At 31.6% G+C, this 10944-nt stretch overlaps 1 pseudogene across 1 annotated transcript; it reads left to right on the forward strand.

Moving 5' to 3' along the window:
- The first annotated feature begins 2238 nt into the window (after positions 1 to 2238).
- On the forward strand, positions 2239 to 6667 carry LOC145013934 (uncharacterized; annotated as a pseudogene). Its single transcript, XR_013665314.1, has 4 exons — positions 2239 to 2539; positions 3367 to 3744; positions 4227 to 5007; positions 5092 to 6667. The product of XR_013665314.1 is annotated as an uncharacterized LOC145013934 (transcript).
- Positions 6668 to 10944: the final 4277 nt, after the last annotated feature.

Genomic DNA, 10944 nt, shown 5'->3' on the forward strand with positions numbered 1-10944 from the left:
ACTTCACCTATGGTTTTGTCCCAAAAAATTGAAATTCTTATAATACTACCATGTCAAACCGTAGTCGAGTGTCGAAACCTAGGATTGTTCACTATTTAGTTAAAACCAAATTGTCCAATCAAACAATTTGAATTGGACTATTTCATTCGGATATTTAAATTTTTTGATTGATTTTAAGCTAAACCGAATTGCTATTATTGATTTCAAAATGGTTTTGGTTTATAAAATAAGATCCGAATAATCCAAAAAAAATGAATAACAACTTATTATTTATTTTTTAATATATCTTTAATCATTAATAAATATACTAAATTATTTTTTTAATTATTAGAAACTTTCATCAAATAAAATACATTAATAGGTACTTACCAAAAGTTTTTATCAATAAAATATTAAATTATAATCAAATTTTCTTAATAATTGTTTATAAATTATAACCCATAATTAAAAAATATTAGATACTTTTATAGAGATTTTATAGAGATGACTAATATTTCAGTTATATATATATATATATATATATATATATATATATATATATATATATATATATATATATATATATATATATATATATATATATATTAAATGTCTTGTTCCTAAAAAACTGATCCAACCAAATTATAGATAGTATTTGAGATTACTTTTGAACAAATTATAGATAATATTTGAGATTACTTTTGAACATCAAAAGAACGATTTTTTTTATAAAATGACTTTTCTTTTAAATTTTTTTTATAAAAGAAAAGCTTTTTAAAATGTGTTTAGATTAACAAAAAGTGAGTAAAATAACTTTTGGTTTAACTTTTACATTTTGGTTTATCTTTTGCATGTAAAACAATAAAGACACAAAAAGTCATGTTTTTTGTGATTTTTAGAAACCATTTTTTTCTATGTAAAAATTTATTTTTAAAAAAACTTTTCTATTATCCAAATATTTTTTTGGCTTTTTTTTTTTTTTTTGAATTTTTGAAAAATTTTGAAAGTCAAAAGTCAATCTAAAAGAAATCCCCAATCCCTCCGTAATTTGGTTGAATTAGATCGGATTTGAATTTAATTTAGTCTACTCGAATTCATGTTTTGAAAACCAAAATTTATTTAAATTAATTGTCAGATTGGATCGAACGGATCCGTCTAAACGATCATCGAATCGAAACCACATGCATATTTGGCTTAGGTATTATTTAGGCTGGAGGGAGTGGCCTTCGCTAGGGGCTTGCCTCCAGCTCGTCAGCCTCGCCAAATCCAATCCCATCAAACTCGCCAGAACCATCTCAAACATTGTCTCGCCATCTCACTAACCAGAAGAAAGAGAAAGAGAAAAGAAGATAAGAGGCTTCCTATTGGATGTTTTATTTTATTTTTTTATTTTTTATTCTAAAATAAAACCTATTATTAAATAACACAACATTTGGGATGCAACCACTGCTTAACTTTTAACAACTTCATGCTATATTCTCTTTATTCTATATAGCTTCAAAAAAAATTATGTGGCAAAATATTAGGAATGTTATCGCTTTCTTTAGTTCTAGTGGTTTTTTTTTAGCGGTTGAGAGTGAAAAGTCATTAATAATTTTGATTAAAAAATTATTATTATTTTTCTCAATGTATAATTTTCGAACATTACCTTAAAATAGATAAAGTTTTAAAAAATAGTCCTTGCAAAATGAAGAGTATATTATGTCTTTAAAAAAAATATAACCCCTTTACTTAACAAAGTTGGTCATAGGGATTAGCAGTTTGTCCCAAATCCCGATCCCGTACCGGAACCGGTACCGCACCGTACCAAATTTAAAAATATGGGACGGTACTTAGTACTCCAAATACATGAAATTCGGGAATCGGTACCGTCGGTACCGGTACTAGTACCGAGTACCGGTACCATTCCTGGTACCGGTACCGGTGATGTTAATTCGGTTCGGTACTCAGGATTAACTTTTGATCAAATTCAGTATTCAGAAAATCAAAAACAGGACGGGTCGGTACCGGTTCTATCCCACGCTCATCCCTAGTTTGTCATGCTGACTATGCAAAATTCACTACAAAAAACCATTAATGCAAGCAAAATTTTATTAAAACCGTTTGAAGGAAATATGTAAAAGCACAAGGACCATTCATGGAATTCATTCTAAAATAATTTCAAAAGGTTTTAAAATATGTAGAAAATAATGCCTTGTAGGGCAGGTATAAGATTAGACAGCTTTGTAGAGTCCCCATAACACCTTTCTCTCTCTCTGAAACACACATTCTCTCTCTGCCCTTTTCTCTCTCACACACAGAGCACACATTCATGTGTAGGAGATGAATCAGTTGTAAAGAATTTCATTTTGTTGGAGAGATGATCTCGATGCTTCCGTTTGATAATACGGTGCTAGTTTCTTCTACTCAAGCATGAATCGCTCCTCTTGCTTATTATTCTATCATTTCCCTTCTTTTTCCGTTGTCTTTCCTCCCAATTTACTAAAAGAAGCTTCATACGAAGTGGTGCGAATGATGCGATCTTAGTTCATCTGAATTCGTTTCACACTTTCTTTCATGGGTTTGTTTTCTTCTACTAAATCTTTTCTATCTATAACTTCTTTGTGATACAAGGTTTCACTTCAAGATTTCGTCTTTATGTATATCTGAAGCAAATGTCTATCAAAAAGATACAAGGAGTCATTCAGTGAATTAGTTCAGGTTGATCGAAGTTTTTGTGTTTATGATTTTATGATCTCTTCTACATGATTCATGGTGGAAGTGATTTGAGCTTTAAATTGTTCTTTCAACCATCGAAATACTTCGTCTTTATTTATGCCTTTTGATGATTCTATATTGTCGTGTTCTACTGCTCACTTACATGACCCAAAGATCGGATAATCTCGCTTTAATTTCGTCTATATCCTTCTTGATAGCACCCAAATTAAAATCATGATGTGTGGATCTTGACTCGATTTTATGCATAACCACAAAACTTTTGTTCCAAGATTCTTGATAAAAATCCAAATCTGTAAAACCCCAGTCTTGATTTCTGTTTCTTTTGTTCTGAATTGATGTTAAAGCTAATGGGTTCTGGTTATGAAGATTTAGTTGTTAAATTTGGGAACTTACTTTTTCTGCAGAAAACCCGTAAGACCCACATAAAATAACAGTTTTTCAAGTTCTTTTTCTTCTTTAAGTTCGTCTTTACTTGTGGATGATGATCTTTCTTGACTATTCTTGTTCTTTCCTTGTTCAATCGGATTTGCATAAAATAAAATAAAATAAAAAGCACTTCTTTGATGCTTCAACATCACATAAAATATGGTCTTATCTACTACTACCACTACTTTTGGTAAACACACTCTAATCTCTAATCTTTTTCACGATCTTCACATGTTTTTGCAGGCTCTACTACATGATGACAAAAATGATAGCTTTATCTAAACTAAGCGAATGCTTTTAATCAGATAATTAGGATGCTTGATTTGAAGTTCTAGAGAGAGAAAGATAGAGGAGAGTTCTTGTGACTGTTTTAAGACAGCACAAGAAGACAGAAGATAATCTATAGCAGATGATATCCATTGATGATCATCCACCACCAGATCCTTCATCATCTAATTATCATAATCATCATCAACAGCAACAGCAAGTTTCTCATGATCTCAAGATCAATAATGGCGAGAAAGCTCCTACTTCTGTTTCTGTTTCTGACATAGATCTGCTGAAGCTTACTGATGCATTCCTTGATGACACCAACAACCGACTTCCCAATTTCTCTATAAGGTGAAAAACAAATCGATCGTACTTAATAATTGCTTCTCTTTCACTGTATTTACTTGAAGAAATCTTTTACTGTATCAGATCCGAGTTCATCGGTGATTAATTTGTATGATTCAGGCTCTCTTTAGTCAGTAGGAAGTACGTACTTTGGCTCGAATTTCATGAAAACATCAAATTCTTCTCATTGGCCTTTGATTTTACCCTTATCAAGATGGGTTTTCACGTTCGACATTTTTCCCCCATACATGCGCGTTAATTCCTTCCTCAATTTCCCACCTCAAAATCTCAATCGAAAGGAGCAATACCAATATTTCTTGATCATCAACGTTCATCGATGTCATTTTATGCCCCAGTTTGTCAAATTTCGTTCTGTGTTTTTATAGATTTTCTCATAAGTTCATGAATTTTGCTTCTTCTTCAATCGTCGACATATGATATGCTAGATTACAGTTCATATGATACCTGATTCTAGAATCGTTTTGCAGAGATTATGTTTTTGGTTCAAGATGCAACGATAATCTCACCTGTAATTGGTCGTTTTCTAGTGAAAGTTTGCAACTATGTTTGGATTATGGCGTGAAGAATTTCTTGCCACCTTTCGAGTCTCTTGATTCACTGAGGAATAATTCATCTATCAACAATGAAGAAATCACAACAAGTTTTAATTGCAAATCAAAAGATGATCATCTAACGGATCGTTTAGTTAATTTCATTGTCTCAGAGACTACAATGGCTTCTAAAATTTGTCCAGTTTGCAAGACTTTTTCATCATCTTCAAACACCACTTTAAACGCACACATTGACAGGTGTCTATCTGAGGAGTCAAAGTCAAATATTTCAGGGAGTGTGAATCCAAATCCTTCTAAGATAATGGTGAAACATAGGATCAAACCTAGGAAAACAAGGTTAATGGTGGAAATCTACAAAACTGCTCCACAATGTACAGTGGAAGAACTTGATAGAAGAAATGGTACAAATTGGGCTACTAATTCGAGTTTTCCTGATCAAGAATTTGAGTGTCAAGAAGAAGAGGAAAAAGCTTTCAATCAAGATCATGAAGGTGCTGTTTATATTGACACAAATGGCACAAAAGTTCGGATCTTGTCAATGCCAGAAATTGTAACTTTAGAAGCTCGAAAGTTACAAAAAGGGAGTAAAATTGTCATGGAGAAGAAGAAAAAGAAACTTTATGTGCAAAAAAGTTTGAACTTTAGCCATAAGAGCAAAAAGTTGAGCTCTCTAAAGCCTCACTCTGATGTTTCTAAGGTTAGATTCTTGAATCTTGTTTTTTACCTTTTTACATGTAGTTTTGTTCTTCATATACATGACTTTTAGATTCTTGATAAACAGGAAAACAAGATTGAAGAATCCATGAAAGTTAAAGTAGATAAGCAGTTGATCAACAATTTGGTCATTACAAGGCCACCATGGGCTTGTTCTAAGAGAAGTGTTCTTGTAAAGAAGTTGAATGGAAAAAATGGAATCTTGCATTCAGAAAGTGATAAGTCTTCTGATAATATGTCTTCTTTACAATATAGCAAGAAAGCAAGAACAGAATTGACAAAAGGGATAAAGTTTGCATCTTTGAAATCGAATCTATTGTTATCTACTCAAGAAAACAATTCAGGATCCAAGATTAATTTGAAAAGGAAATCTTTACACTTCAAGAAATCGAATGAAACTGATGACCCATTTCAAGATTCTTTGAAACACAAATAAAGAATCGAAGAAGAAGAAGAAGAAGAAGAAGACATGAGCAAAGACTCGTCTTTTGAAATGGAGAATGTTATTGAAGTCAAAAAGAAGAAATCAATTACTTCCAAAAGTTCAGATGTGGATTCTTTAGAATCCATTAGAACCGAAATCCCATTTCAAGGAAGTTTTATGGGTTTGAGGAACTCATTAGATGATGAGTTTTCAAAATTTGAGTTGCAGGAATCCATGGAAAACATTCATAACATTGAAGATGATGACATGGATGATGCTATTGAAAAGCAAGAAAATTACTTTCAAGAAGTCGATCCAATACCTATCCCGGGCCCACCTGGATCTTTCCTCCCTCCTAGCCCTGGTGGAGATATAATTTCTGATCAACTTCAACCCAATAATTCATCTTTGACCTCTACAATAAGTAGACTTCAATCAACCCAAGATCATCATCCTCATCATCATCAACATCATGATCATATGATAAACATGGACTTCATGTCCGAATCTCCAAATTCAACCATCTCAAGTCCCAGTTTCATAAGATCTGATGACAAATTCTTTCCAAGATTTACTTCCATACAAGATCCCATGGCTTCTTCTTCTTCTTCTTCTTCTTCAACATTCAAGAATGATCACCATTGCTGTTGTTCTAGAAAAGAATCCGTTTTTCCTAAAAATACTTCTTCATATCCTCAAGAATCAGTTGTTTCAAGGAATGAATCGATAAAGATTCCGGTTTATGAATCTGCTGTTACTGCACCTGTTCTCAGGCTAATGGGAAAAAATTTGACTATGGTCAACACAAATGATCATATTGTTGACCAATTTATACCTCCTTCTTGCTCAATTTCAATGACTCATCATCATCATCAACATCAACATCAACATCAACATCCAGTTATCTTTAACCATAATCAAAATGGTTCAATGCCTCGAGATTGTCTTCTTCATAGACTTGATATGAAAATTGGATGTGATTGTAATGGAGATATTGGTAGGTGGGGTTGTATTCAAATGGGTTCTTCAAGCATTTTACATCCAACTTCTCATGGATCTTCATTGGGTTTCATACCAAATATCAGATCTTCTTCTACTTCATACTATCCTTCTAGCTTCTCATGACCAAAAACTTGATGATAGGAAAGTTTATAGATGAGTTTTCAATCGTTACATGTTTTTTTTCTTGTTTGTGAAAGTTAGTGTGATTTGATTACAAGACTTTTGACTAGCGTTACTTACTTAAAGCTATATGAAGGAACCTCATCTTTAAAGTTCTTGCATGGTTTGACATGATGTGAAAAACAAGTCATGGATATTAGATTCGATGGTATATATTCATATCTGGATCTGTTTGTTTAGATACAGATATGAATATGTTCGTTTATGGATTGGATTTGGATATTTTATGTTTTGTTATCTTGTGTAAAAAGAGAATCTAGAGAATATATTTATTGGTATGAAAACTTAGAAGTTGAAACGTATTGTGTGTTACAACTCACAAAGTATATTACTTAAACACATGTTTTCAATTATCATTGACAACAAATAACTCTTGATTCGTAAGGATGTCGAGCTATGAATGGTTTTGATAAATTAATATGATACAATTGCTAAAGTACTTGATTATATATATTTCCTTTCGGTATATTACACTATGATTGCGATGATTTTCTCTAACACTAGATTCAACTTGATGGGCTTCTCTTGTCATACTCCTTCAACACCCCTCTGTTATCTTTCATTGAAAGAGGAAATAATCTATTGTTAACTTTGTTCCATTTGATCTTTATGGAAATGGTTAGTAAGAACATTGCAAAATTCTTGGTTTTATTTTGGGACTAAGATTTCTTTATGTCTTGATGCAATTGGAGTTTCTTTATTCCTACTATCGTTCAATCTTTAGCTACAACGATAACGACGACAAAATCTTCCCTTTTATTCTTCGGTTGTGGTTGGAGTTGGGTTTAATTTGACTTTGAGTTGGGTTGTCATTGGTTGAAATTTACTATGTTATTTGGTAGCACAAATGTAAAACGCTCATTCTTTGATCAAGACTTCCTTGATGTTAACAAAGCATATTGTTCCGTTGCAATTGAGATTGAGCTTTGGAGAATCAGAACATGTTCTAAAGTAAATATTTGGATTAGTTTATCAGTTGTAATTTTTCTCTATGTTTGTGTTTTTTATTTTTCTGAGAGTATGTGAGGCATGTGTGTGTGTGTGTTTTAGTTGGGGCTGCACTAGCCCATTTGATTTTCCGACAGAATAAGAACATATGCTAAAGTAAATCTATGGATTATGTGTCTTTTAATTTCTAGTATTTATGTAGTGTAGAGGATATCTGGTTTGAGATGTGGAAAGAATATAAGATGAAGAAGATGATCATATAAAATTGAAGGGAGGGGAGGTGGGGGTGCACTACACCATTCGATTTTTCTTGTAAATACTTTGGATTGTGTTTCACTACTAATGAACAGATATTCAAGTAACAGTATCTTAGGTGGATTCGAAACCGTTAGAGCCCAAACACATGCATGTGTGTATGAGAGGTTTGATTTACAGGTGAATGTGAGAAAGAAAAACACCGAAGAAAGAGTTACAGAGAGAGAAAAAAAGGGTCAAAGAGAGAGGGAGAGAAAGGGTAGGGTGGGTTGGGTATTTTCTTTATTTTTTAATTATTTAGATATTAAGAAAAATATAAAAATAAACTGAAATGCTTCCTTAAGTTTTAAAACCATAAAAAATTATGTTTAGAAAACATTTTTTTTTACTCAATACTTTTTTGTTTCATATCACATGACAAAATTTGTTGTTTACCTTAAAAAAAGTACTTCTATTTACCTTCTCAATATAACATTTTCAATTATAAAAATCAAAATATTTATATAAAAATACTTTTTCTAGCTTTTTGAGATACAAAATTATTAATAGAATATATTTAAGATCAGTATTGTCTAAGATATCTTTCTCTATGCAAAGAATAACAAAGTCCTTTAATCTTACTTGTAACATCAATATCATTAAGTAATTCTTTAATAACTTTAACTTTGAAAAACTTTTCTCTATAGATGCAATAGTTACAATATAGTTAATAAGATTCTATATGTAATAAAAACATTTGGATAAAAACAATTAGATGATTTAACAAATTCTAAAATTTCAATTGCAGACTCTATTATTAGGCATTCATTTTGCAATACTTTTAATGGATAAAATATCATTTGAATTAGAAACAATGTCACTAGAAAAACTAGTTGTAAACTTTATATAATATTTTTTATATTCATTTTCATCTAATGACATTAAATTCTTTGAATCATATAAAATTCCAAAAATACTTTTAAAACACTGTAATTGTTTAAAAACTAATATTTAGAGAAATAACAGTTGCATACATAACATCATAAACGATGAACTTTAAAATATTCAAGTGATTGTATTGCTTCTAATAACAAAATGTAGATTCAACATCTATATCTAAAGCAACAATTTAGTATTATTTTTGCTTGAAGCAAACTAATTACTTATATTTCTTTTTCTAAATGTCATTATATTTTGTAATTGGTTAGTTCACTTATATTTGTTTTTCTAAATGTCATTATAGTTTGTACTTGATTAGTATTGGCATCAATACAAATACATCTAAACTGTATTTTTTTTAATTACCATACTAATAACAGATAAAATTTCATAATTAATAACAATACCAAGTAAAAATTCATAACTTTCAATAACACTAACAATAGGGTATACAACCCAAGACCACACATATAACCCTCACCAACAAAGAGTTCAATAAAGATGGTTGTACCATAAGCTGCCAATTGACAATAATCAAACCAAGGTAACACACCCCGATTAAGAGCAATCTAACACTTAGAGATAGCGATGAAGTATGGAAAATCGCCCTTAAGTATCAATGAACATTGGAACTAACAACACATGTTGTATAGTAAGTGATGTTTGACAGATCATTTGAATCTCAAGTAATAGTTGTTAAACAAGTAAAAAGGACACACTGGTATACCTGGTCTATGAAAACATTAATGCGATAAGACGTCATACCTACTTGATAGAGGAAAAAGTCATCGTTCCCACATCTCGACTATAAATACGATGCTTACCCAGTTCATAAGGTACGCAACCCATACACAATTTTAACATACAAATCTCGCTATATTCCCCAATCAATCTCGGATGAAAATTTTGTTTTCTCAGGTTCTGTAACTTCATTAGTCCATCCTAGTACTTGTTCGCTCGTTTGCTGAAGACGGAATCCCGGGGCATAAAAAGTAGCACCATCTACGATACTCATTCATTGAAGACAAAATCTTGAGGCACAATAAGTAGCGTCATCTGTGTGACTCTGTGACAAATGGCCAATGAAGATACAACAATTGTCGACACGAGTTCGATCACAAGAATGCAGAGCCTGGAAGGTCCCGGAGAAGCACCACAAATTACTATGGTAGCAAAAAGCAAGGACGTCCTACCTACCGAGCGTAAAGAGGGAAATACAACTAGCCAAAAAGAGTGGGCAGAGAAAGAATTAGAAATGGAAGAGTTTGCAACCTTTAAGAGTTTCAGAGCCATGAGAAAATGATAGGCATAGATGCAAGAGTGGTGGTTGTTGAGGCCAAAAAAAATAAATAACCTTAGAAATTACACACAAAATAATGTATACTGGCAAGTAGATCGAATCCATGGAGATTTCTTCTATTTGTAGCTCTATAAATCTCTTTATGAAATGGCAATAAAAGTAAAAATGGGGGTTTTAATCTTTTGGTGTTTTAAAGAAACTAAAGTTACACTAAGGTTTGGAAATGCAAGTAAACAAGTAAAGAGTTTTGGTTCAAATCAATGAGGGAAAGCTAGTTGACATTAGATGTTATGGTGTAATACTTGTGATTTCCTTTAACTTGGCTGTAGAAATTATAAGCATAAATCACCTCAACTCATCTTTGTTATTAAATTGGATAGAGAAGCTCATAACACATTACCTTAATCAAAGTCACAAAGTTAATAAAACATGTAATTTGTGAAAATCAATTAGCATTAAGTTTTAAGAGTCACCAAGTCCAAAAGGTAATCAAATGCTTCCATTACCATTATGGAGGAAGTATTTTCATGGCTTAGGTGAAATGAAAACAAACACATAAACGATTTGTTGTTTGCTAATTTGAAGATCTATAACTTAACCAAGAAATTAATCAACTAATTAAACATTCATTCGTCTAAAATCATGATTAAAGACAAACAAGGATAAAAAGATGTTTAACTAGAAAATAACTCCATGAACTTCAACCAAAGTTCATAAACAATCTTCAAAATAACTAGTCGTCTATGGGTTTAGCCAACATACACCAAAGATAAACTTAGCCTAACATGGCTAAGATTAAGGAAAAGTAAAATAGTTTAAAGATACCAAACACTAGCCAAGAATCAAGATGAGAAAAATGAATTTCTCTTCAAGTTCTTGCCTCCTATAAAGCA

The sequence above is a fragment of the Lactuca saligna genome, chromosome 9, assembly GCF_052625555.1.
Source record: "Lactuca saligna cultivar CGN05327 chromosome 9, ASM5262555v1, whole genome shotgun sequence".
Taxonomy (NCBI): domain Eukaryota; kingdom Viridiplantae; phylum Streptophyta; class Magnoliopsida; order Asterales; family Asteraceae; genus Lactuca; species Lactuca saligna.